We start from the raw sequence: 12,079 nt of genomic DNA on the forward strand, positions 1-12,079 counted from the left end.
AATATTTGTGCAAAATTAGCTTTCCCATATAAAATTTTGTTTTTTCATATACTTTTATTACTATCTCTCTTTACTTTTTTATAAACCTCATTTAAATTTATCTTTCCAATATACTTTTACTTCTTTTATTTAACTTTATTAATACCCGCGAAATCAACCCAATAAGGTTGTTCTTTCGGGGATAGAGGGAGTATAAAATTTTGTTTTTTCATGTATTTTTAATACTTCCTCTCTTTAGTTTTTTACAAAACCCAAGTAAATTTATCTTTCCAATATACTTTTACTTCTAACCCGCGAAATCAACCCAAAAGTGTCGTTCTTTCAGGGACGAAGGGAGTAAGATGTTAGTGGGATAGATAAGGTTACTCCATATTATTTCATTGTAAAGTAAGGTGGTGTGAGAGGGAGTAGGGATTATTGGAGGAGCTAGTGAGAAATAATAAAGTAATAAAGAGTGGGGACATTAGTGTTTTAAGATGTATTATTAAATTGTAAGAGATTTTCAAAAATGGGACTCTAACTTATAAAAAAACAGACGAAAATAGTAACTCTAGCATATAAAAAAACGAATGGGGTACAATTTGACCGGCACATAGTTTTATATAATTAAACTAGGTTAGGTCCCGTGCCATGCACGGTAATTTTCAATAACTATTTTTAAATGAATATTATATTAAATGTTTGACTTTCATATGTTATATTCATATCAGTTAAATGCTGAAAAACAAAAAAAAATGGTAGGAAAAAAATCACACTAAGAATGTTAAATACGGGTCTAGGCCACACCCGTCACGGGAGAGTGCAAGTCCACCACTTTACAAGACCGAGGAGGTTCCACCTCAAAACCATATGACAATGAGGGGAGTAGCCCCTTAGCCTTATATTGTGATGGTAACTCTTGAATTCTTTCAATGTGGGATTCCATTACCACTACACTCCCCCTTTTTAGTGTTTTAGAGTGGAACAAGAGAATGCTCACATGTGGGTTATTCCTAAACTCAACACTCCCCCTCACATGTGAGCTGTCCATAATTTTTGGCCCAGTATAGTTTAGTCATCAAGGCCCCAATCGTGAGATCGTGGGTCTGACTCTGATACCATGTTAAATACGGGTCTGGGCCGCACCCGTCACGGGAGAGTGCAAGTCCACTACTTTACAAGACCGAGGAGGTTCCACCTCAAAACCATATGGCAATGAGCTAGGGGAGTATCCCCTTAGCCTTATATTTGTGGTGGTAACTCTTGAATTCTTTCAATGTGTGATTCTATTACCACTACACTCCCCCTTTTTATTGTTTTAGTGTGGGACAAGAGAATGCTCACATGTAGGTTATTCATGGGCTCAACAAAGAATAATCAACATGTGTCGTTCTTGGCAAGTATTATTAAAGTGTCCATAGTTAATTATAGGTTATTAATTATTTAAAATTTTAATCATAAATTATTCAAGGAAATAACAAAAGTATCCTTTCTTGAATTGATATTCACATTTCATTGTTTAAATTTGTAGCTTTGAAATTTTGAAAAATAAATAAATTCAAGAAAAAATTATATATGATCTTGTTATAATAATTTTAGTACATTTTTTTTAACCCAACGTAGTACATTTCTTTTAAAAAAAAAATGTTAATTATTTTTTATTTTATTACTTAAGTTTACAATTGTTAATATGTTTTTTTTTTGGAAGGATATGATACATCAAATCTTCTATTACACACCATAAGATATTATTACAGTATTATATACGTAAAGATTTGTTTCTTAAATATAATTTTTTTTTTTTTTTTTTAAAAAAAAAATAAAAAAAAAAAAAAAAAAAAAACTAAGGACACACCAGGAGATGACACGTGTCATTGGTGGTGTGTCTTATAGTATATAGTTATTGATGATTGAATTAAACAAAATACAAAGTAGTCGTAAGAGGTAAGTGGGGTAGTTAGAGTATTAAGGAATTGTAAAAGAAAAATAGTTGGGTTAATAACTTATTGAAAAGTAATAAATGTGATAGAATGGAAATAATAATAATAAAAAATAGTAGTGTGGTTGGGTGGGAACCAAGAAAAGAAATATATAATATTATATTGAAAATATATACTTCCTCCGTTACTTTATAATTGCAACACACATTCATCATGGTATTTAAGATTATTGGATATCACATGATATAATACACTTAAACTGGAGTTAAGAAGTTGTTAGGAGTATAATCAAGTGTACCATGAACTTTAAATAAAGGTAACAAAGCAATAAAAATTTTCCTTTTATAGTGTGTGTAGACACCCAAATGTGTCTCCCCAAAACCAAACCCAGTGATGAATACCTTTCACATCATTTGATTATCGAACGAAGTGAAAGTGTGAAAAGTCTAGTGATGAGGATGTTTTTATTTAAATATTTCTCTTTCTGTTTTCAAAAATATTTCTTTTCTTACTCTATTTATGAAAATAGCCAGTCAAATTTGGTTTGGTCCATGATAAGAGTTCAATAATAGTGTAGTTGGATTGGGCTTGAAAAGAGCTTTCCAACGATATATTATAAGCCCAATTCCGATGAATAATGAGGAAGTTATGGATTAAATTAAATTAGGCCTAATGATTTTAAATGTGGCCCAATGATCTAGAGTAGGGCCTATTAATTACTATTCCTAAAGTAATTAGGATTGATTCTTATAGATGTTTTATTTTGAATAAAATATATTATTTTATCACAAATATGATTTTAATCTGCTTAGACGCGGAATTACCTGCTTAACCGTTTTAAGAAGATGATTCCGCGTACAAAGCGCGTTGTACTTTTGAATCAGCGCGAGACGACAGAGCTATCGCCTGGCGCTAACAGCTGTCGCTTAGCGCTGACAGTTGTCACCTGGCGCTTCCCTTGTCGTTTGGCGCTGACTCCTATCGTTGGCGACAGGAGGTATTTTATACCGAATACGACTTGATTTGATCCCGTGCTATTTTTTCTATATATAGGGGTCGTATCTCCTCGTTTTTAATCATTCACAACCATCATCTCTCTCTCTCTAAAAGCTAGAAGCTTTCTCTCTCTCTATTCTTTTTCTAAACCTTCCCTCTCTCAAAATTCCTCATACATTAGTTCTAGACACACCTAACCAAGTTCGAAGTTGCCTTCGCCCTAAACGTAAAAGGTTGATACTTTCTAAGGGTTTGGTCCCAAATCTCTATTTCAATTATTTAATTTAATTGTTTGATTTATTATTTTCCTTGAAGTTACTAACGTGTGTATTTTGTTATTAGAAAGAGGTACGAGGCATCGAAGTAAGTAATTTAATCTCTTTATTGATCTTTTGATATAGAAATCATGCTTAGATTATTTTGTTGATTCCTAATATCATGTTAGGATGTTTTTATTGTTTCCTAGTATCATGTTTAGGGTTAACTAAAATTTCTAATAATATGTATGTTTTTATGATGCTTCCTATTTTCTTTCCTAATATCATGTTAGTGTCATGTTAGGGCTAATTGATCTTTAATGTTTAGTGACATGTTAGTGTTTGTTATTAATTTTGTTAGTATCATGCTTAGGATCTTGCTATTGTTATGCTTTATTTTTAACATGATTACTATTATGATGATGTTTATTATTATATATTGTTGCTTGATATTATATTATTATTGTTATTGCTTGGTCACGCATGTTATGCATGTTTAAAGGGAATCTTGCTATTATTATGCTTTAACATGATTATTATAATGATGATTATTATGATCATTGTTATTATGTTGCTTGATGCTTATTATTGTTATTTCTTGATCACACCTTTTATGCATGTTTAAAGGGAATTTGTACTCGTAATCACGCTTAATAAGATAATGAATAATCTTGTTTAGGCTAATATGATTATAATTCAAGTGATCGCCAATAATAGGTTTATTTGTGCATTAATATTCAACCAACATAGATAAACATGTTTAGGGTAAACCTATTGATTGCATGTTAGTCAGAAAGCGCACATGAATACGAGAAAAATAAAGTAGAGGCCTATTTTTAGGGCAAGTTCAATCTTTTTTAGGTTGGATTTGTACCTTCATCCCCGAACTTCTAGTCATGGTTCCAGACCTATTGAAGTTAACAATCTCCTGGATCGTTAAGGGGTGTAACCTTCACCCTGTGAACGGTTTACAAGTTCCTAAAACTTGTTGGCGACTCTTTTACTCTAGCTTCCTTCACTTTGGACGCCACCATACTTAAGTGTATGATCACAGTGGGGCTCAAGTGTGGGATGCTTGAAATATTCCCTACAGTTTTTTGGTGACTCCGCTGGGGAGGATTTCTATTTTAATTCCTGAAATTTATTTTGGCAATAATTTAGAATGAGTGGATGAGACTCTAAAATTTCTAAGTATTTCATGTGCGTAATTTTGGTTAACATTATTGGCATAAGCATAAAAAAGTTCGCATTGGAAAGACCATCCGTAATGCGTCAAAAACATAGGTTTTTTACACGTAAGAAATTAGGGGAATATCTTTCACAACTAAAGTCGAAATAACGCTAAGAAAAAAAACTTGAAAATTCAAGAACAGAAAGCTGCCGAGGCATGTAGGAATTAGCGCTGAGAAAACAGCGTCAGCGCCGAACGATGGCGCTGTCGCCTGGCGACAGAAATTTTCGTCTGGCAACAGTGGCATCGTCTGGCGACAGACGCTATTTTCTCGCGCCGAATTCTTCCAATACCGAGCCAGAAATCTACCTTCTTGTTTCAACTAGTTTTCTAGTACTGTTTGCTCGGTTTTACTTCCTGATTGAGTTTTTCCCTTTTTTCCGAAACCCATATGTGTTCTACATATGGCCATAACCCTCTGGGATTCACGCTCCATCTACCAATGGAACGCTCCTGGCAACGAAGGGTACATCCGAGTTTGTTGAATTCACCAAACCATGGAAGCGAGTTTAACTCGCGGGGTCCCATCCACTCGCGCCAACCCTTCCAAAGGTAAGGCTTCTGCGCGGTGCATCTGGACTCATAACCATGGACCCTTTTTGACTAACCCATATCCTGAACTTTAGAGAACTAGAGCCATGGTTAGGTTGCAAACTCATTGCATCATATTTTGACTATATGACTACTTGTGCATTATTTGTTGTGCATATTTTATATGTGTTTTCCCTAACCGTTTGTTTAACTTGTGAATAAGTTAAATAAATTAATTAATGACTAAAGGACTTTGCTAATTTAATTAATTAATTAATAAATGATTAAAGTCTAAATAAATTGATTAAACTTAACTTAGTACGACTTTTAGGCATGCCCATTTAGAGTAAAATACTTGAAACAGTCCTAGATCGATGTTCCAGTAATGGCGCAGAGATCTGGACTGAAGCGCCACGTGCTAATGAATAGCGCCAGACGACAATCTTGTCGTGTCGTCTGGCGCTGACCCTTAGCGTCTAGCGACAGTCCTGTCGTCTGACGACAGTCCATATTTTTGCTCGAGTCTTCACGACGAGTCTAACTAATCAATTTGCTAAAACGGTTTAATCGGTTTTTTAATGACAGTAATCATGTTTAGTCCTTAATTGAGTCTAGGCACATAGTCTCATGGTCTCACACAAGAGTCAAGGTATGTCACTCACATTCACTATTAAAGCACACACATAATATGTCACATTTTGACCATGTCTAGAGAGTCTTGTATGCGCGTATTTTCCGTCATTTTTTTTAGGGGGGTAAGTCGGATATTAATCCTCCAATTAAACCATACTTGTTTGAACCCTTATTTGATCCTTAAAAATACACCCTATTTTTGCCTTTTTTTTTTGTTTTTAAAACCAATAAAGTCAAAGTCAATTTGAGTCAAGTCATTAAAACAAATAAATGGTTTAATTTACAGCGCTTGGTCAAGAAAGGAAGGGCGATTAATCAAAGACAATACATTTGTTCAAGTACTCCTTTTTGATAAACCAATCAGTCGGAAAAGAAAAGCCAAGAAGATAATGGTGTCTCAAGAAGAAGTTAATGAACTCAGGAAGGACGTGGCCAACCTAACTGAATTGATGAAGAGTATGGCTCTTCAAATCAATGACCCTGTGAAGCAACAACAAATGGAGCTCATGCAAGAAAGCTTGAGCAAAATATCTAATGATTACAGATTACAGGACATTAGCTCACAAGGGGTCTCAGTGGACAAGGAACTTCTTCCGCAGAAATTCAATGCCAATGAAATCCCTAGGTTCAAGGCAACAGATAATCCTTACTTCCACTTAAGAGCTTTCGAGACAATAATGAACATTAAGGGGATAGATAAGAAAATTTTTCATTCACTGTTTTCTTTATCACTCGAAACCGTTTGTCAACAATGGTTCTTTTCCCTTGACAAAGAGAAAACCTCTACTTGGGATGCCATTGTAAACGCTTTCATTGATAGGTACAAATGTAATATTCAAGTTGAAACTGATCATAGGGAACTTGAGATACTTAAACAAAAAGAGAATGAAGGTTTTACTTCTTTCTTTAATAAGTGGAGGGAAACCTCTGCTAAGATGATTGAGGTACCTACCGAAAAGGAATTTGTGAGATTATTCATAAAGAATCTCCAGGAAAAATATTCCAAACATCTCAAGTATCAAAGAAACTTGAATACTTTCAAGGCCGTCTATGACATTGGAATTAATATTGAAGACGACCTTGCAAAGCAAAAAGCTGCTAACACTAACTCCAACAGTAGCTGAAAAGGAAAGAAGAACGACAATCCTTCTTCTTCCAAAACTAACCACTCAAATAATGTTAGCACCTTTAATTTGAATGAAGTCATCACCATGAACAATTAAGGACAAAAGAAACCATTTAGGAGAAATTTTACTCCTATTGGTATGAGTTATGACATCGCGTTTGACCGTCTTCATGCAAAAGGTCTTATAACTCCTATTAGACCATTTGGGGATCCACCAATAAAAAAGAGAACGGCTAATTGGAACCCCAACGCACACTGCAAATACCCATCAAGGTAGGGGCCATCTTACTGAGAATTGCTGGAAGCTAAAGGAAGCTATCCAGGACTTGATCGACAACAATAAACTCCCAGTGCCTCCTGCAAGCAAGAAGCCAAGCATCAACAGTGCACCACTTTTTGACTCCTTGGCTATATCTGATGAGGAAAGTTGTGTTGATCCCTCATCTTTAATCAAACCAGTCGAGGAAACTCATGTCTTTGAAGAAGAAGAAAAAGTATTCTTCGACGCCATGAGTGAATGGTCCCCAATGCAACAATCGGCCACTAAAGAAGATGTGTTGCTCTTCATATATACGGTGGAGAAAATGATATGCATGTGTAGAAAAGTTCCTGAACGCACGAAACAAGAACAAAATAAACATGTCAATGAAGAGATAACACCTATAAAGACTACTATGAAGAAACCATTCTCTCTTCAAGTAGTCGAAACACCCAAAAGGAGCCATAAGTCCTACACTCCAATTGGGACCACCTATGCGAATATGTTCAAAATGCTCTCCGAGAGTGGCAAGATTAAACCTCTCGAACCGAGACCATTTGAATCGCTAAAAAGGACGAACATATTCTACTGTCCATATCATCAGTCAGGGGGACACACAATAGAACACTATTTTAAATTTAAGGATTTAATTCAGAAATTGATTGATGATAAAAAGATAGTCCAAATTCCACAAGAGAAATATGCTACTATTAATGGAGTTTGGGACAGTGACGATGAGGATGTCTACCTTAAGGATATGGAGGAAACCCCACCCTCCACAATATATCCAGTGGACGATATTTGGAATGAAGAAGATTCACCCATAGATGTTCTCACAAGATCCAGAATGCAACCTCCCATTACCATGCAACAACCTATCCCTACTAATCAGCAAGTTCCCATACCCATCATAGAAGACAACGATGTTGTCAAACAACTAAAGAAGACTAAAGTTGATATGAATGTATGGAAACTTTTAGCTACATCCCATCAACATAGGTTGGCAGTGATGAATGCTTTGGATAAAATAGGAATAGATTCTGAAACCACTCCTGAGGGTTCGGCTAACTTTCTCACAAGTGATCTTCCTAGTCCCATCAACTTGATCACCTTTTCTGACAAAGACCTACCTCTAGAGGGTGACAAACATAATAAAGCATTAAATCTCATAGTAATCTGCAAGAGGATGAATGTCCCAATGACTCTTGTAGATAATGGATCAGCGATTAATGTCTGTCCACTCCGAACTGCGAGAATGTTAGGGATAAAGGATGAAGACTTGTCTCCGTCTACACAGGGAATAAGAGCCTATGACAACACTCGCCGCTAAGCTCTAGGAACTATCACTATGAATGTAATGGCATGAGTCATAGAACATGGTACTACTTTTCAAGTGGTAGACATTAAAGCATCTTTCAACCTATTGTTGGGACGCCCTTGGCTTCACGACCTAAAGGCCGTCCCTTCATCCCTTCATCAATAAGTGAAGGCTATAGTTGGAGAAATCCCTGTCACAATTGATGCTTCACCAATGAGAATCAAGGCTATTGAGAATCCCATCATAAATGTGGAGCACGATGAAGATGACGAATACTTGTGGGGCTTTAACAAAGAGGTCTCCTTAATTGAGGAGGATGAAAGGACCCCTCTTCACTACGACCTCCACTCTAACATGACAGTAAATGCTATCCTCCGAAAACAGGGACACTTTCCCGGAATGACTCTTGGAAAGACGGAAAGGATAGCAAAGCAAATGGGACTACTTGGCCTCCCTAAATTGGACACTTTCGGACTTGGTTTTGAACTGACTTCGGAAGACCTTAAGCGAGCCCGAGAAAAGGCCAATGCGCGTAGGAATGCTCGTACCCAAAAGAAAGCAATCCCAAAGGATCATTATCCTATAACCCTAAATGGACAATTCATAAAAGAGGGAGAGGACTATTGTAGACACCCAAATGTGTCTCCCCAAAACCAAACCCAATGACGAATACCTTTCATGTTATTTGATTATCAAACGAGGTGAAAGTGTGAAAGGTCACGTGTTGTGGTTAGTTTTATTAAAATTCTTTCTTTCTGTTTTCGAAAACAACTCTATTTTATGAAAACAGCCAATCCAGTTTTATTTGGTCCATGACAAGGGTCCAATAATAATGTAGTTGAATGGGTCTTGCATAGAGCTTTCCAACGATATATTATAATCCCAATTCCGATAAATAATGAGGAAGTTATGGCCAAAATACTAAACTGGGCCCGGTTTGATCTTTACATGTGGCCCGATGATCTAGGGGAGGGCCCAATGTTAATTATTATTCCTAAAGTTATTAGAATTAATTATATTCTTATAGAATTCTCTAAAAGGTTCTTTTTAGTCCTAATAAAATTAAAATTAATAATTATATTTTTATGAGTTTTACTTGGAATAAAATATTATTTTATGAAAATACGATTTCAGTTTTCATACGGACTTTACAAGTCGATTTTGATCGATAGGTGGACTCCATGTTTGAAAGAGCATAGGAGTCCAGGCTGTCGCCAAACGACAGGCCTGTCGCCAAGCTACAGAGCTTGTCGCCAGGCGACAAGGTCGGTTTTGCGGCGACAGCGTGAAGTTTTATTCCTTATCAAATTCTACCTATTTCCGGACTGTTTTCTTATAAATAGGGTCCTGAACCTCCATGTTTAATCATCTACAATCATCAACAATCATCAATCTTCTCTAGGCTCTCTCTCTATTCTTTTTCTAAACCTTCTCTCTCAAAATTCCGCATACACGAGATCTAGACACATCTAGCCAAGTTCGAAGTTGCCTTCGCCCTAGACGTGAAAGGTTATAGTTTTTGAGGGTTTGGTCCCTAATCTCTCTTTCAATTATTTGATTCAATTGTTTGATTTTATACTTTTACTTGAAGTTACTAACGCGTGTATTTTGTTATTAGAAAGAGGCATGAGGCATTAAAGTATGTAGTCTTATTGCTCTATTCTTGTAGAAAGCATGTTTATTATTTATTAATTCCTAGAATCATGTTAGGATGTTATTATTGCTTTATGGTATCATGTTTAGGGTGCCTCCTATGCTTTCTAATATCATATCAATATCATGTTAGTACCATGTTAGGGCTAAAGCTTTGATCTTTATTGTTTAGTGACATGCTAGGGTTTGTTATTAATCTTGTTAGTATCATGCCTAGGATCTTGCTATTATTATGCTTTAGCGTTATTATGATTATTATGATTATAATTATGATGATTGATTATCATGTTGCTTGATGCTTATTTATTTTTATTGCTTGATCTAGCCTTTTATGCATGTTTAAAGGGAATTTGTACTTGTAATCACGCTTAATAAGATAATTAATAATCTTGTTTAGGGTTAATTTGATTATAATTCAAGTGATCGCCAATAATAGTTTACTTGTGCATTAAATTCAACCAACATAGATAAACAGGTTTAGGGTTAACCTATTGTTTGCATGTTAGTCAGAAAGCGCACATGAATACGAGAAGAGCCTATTTTTAGGGCAGGTTCAATCTCTTTTAGGTTGGATTTGTACCTTCATCCCCGAACCCTATTTGGTTCAAGACCTTTTGGAGTTGACGATCTCCTTGATCGTTAAGGGGTGTAATCTTCACCTTGTGAACGGTTTACAAGTTCTTAAAACTTGTTGGCGACTCTTTTGCTCTAGCTTCCTTCCCTTTTGACGCCACCATGCTTAAGTGTATGATCACAGTGGGGTTCAAGCTTGGGGTTAATGGCTTGAAATATTCCCTACAGTTTTGGGCGACTCCACTGGGGAGGATTTCTATTTTAATTCCTGAAATTTATTTCGGCAATGATTTAGAATGAGTGGATGAGACTCGAAAAGTTCTAAGTATTTCATGTGCGTAATTTTGATTAGCATTATTGTAATATGCATAAAAAAGGTCCTCATTGGATAGACCATCCAAAATGAGTAAAAAACATAGGATTATTTACACGTAGGAAATTTGAGAAATATCTTTCACAACTAGAATTGAAATAACGCTGCGAAATCTGGAAAATTCTAAGAACGTAGATACCTGCTAAGGCATGTAGGAACTAGCGCGTAGAAAACAGGATCGTCGCCTGTAAAGTGCTTCTGTCGCCTGGCGACAGTTCTGTCGCTTGGCGACAGGGGTACTTTTGCGGCGACAGTCCCTGTAGTCTGGCGCCAAGTTCTTCCAATACCGAGCCAGAACTCTGCCTTCTTGTTTTGACCATTTCTAGCACTGTTGGCTCGATTCTACTTCTTGATTGAGTTTTTCTCACTTTTTTGAAACCCATATGTGTTCTACATATGGACATAACCCTCTGGGGGTTCAGGCTCCATCTACCCAATCGAACGCTCCTGGCAACGACTGGTACATCCGAGTTTGTGAATCCACCAAACCATGGAAGCGAGTTTAACTCGCGGGGTCCCATCCACTTGCGCCAACCCTTCCAAAGGTAAGGCTTCCGCGCGGTGCATCCGGACTCATAACCATGGACCCTCTTTGACTAACCCATATCCTAAACTTTAGAGAACTAGAGCCATGGTTAGGTTGCAAACTCATTGCATCTTGTGACTATTTGAATTATTTGTGCATTCTTTGCTTGTGCATACCTTACATGTGCTAACCGTTTGTTTAACTTCTGTTTAAGTCTAAATAAACCAATTAATGACTAAAAAGGACTTTGTCTAATTAATTAATTAATTAATTTGACTAATTAAAGACTAATAAAGTAATTAATCTGGCTTAGTACGACTGTAGGCATGTCCCCTATAGTGAGCTTACTGGAAACAATCCCAGATTAATGTTCCAGCAATGGCGCAGGAGTTTGGGCCGTGGTGCCGCATTTTAATGCTTGTCGCCTGGCGACAGATTTGTCGTTTGTTGACAAGCTTCAAACTGTGGCGACAATTCTGTTGTTTCGGCGACAGTCCAGATTCTTACTCGAGTCATCACGACGAGTCTAATTAAACAGTCTGCTAATCAGTTTAACCAATTTATTAATGGCTTTAGCCATGTTTAAGTCCTTAATTGAGTCTAAACACTTAGTCCTGTGGTCATACACAAGAGTCAAAGCATGTCACTTGCACGCACTCATAAAGCACACACTTAACATGTATG

The sequence above is a fragment of the Chenopodium album genome, chromosome 13 (assembly GCF_948465745.1).
Source record: "Chenopodium album chromosome 13, dcCheAlbu1.1, whole genome shotgun sequence".
NCBI classification, from domain to species: Eukaryota; Viridiplantae; Streptophyta; class Magnoliopsida; order Caryophyllales; family Amaranthaceae; genus Chenopodium; species Chenopodium album.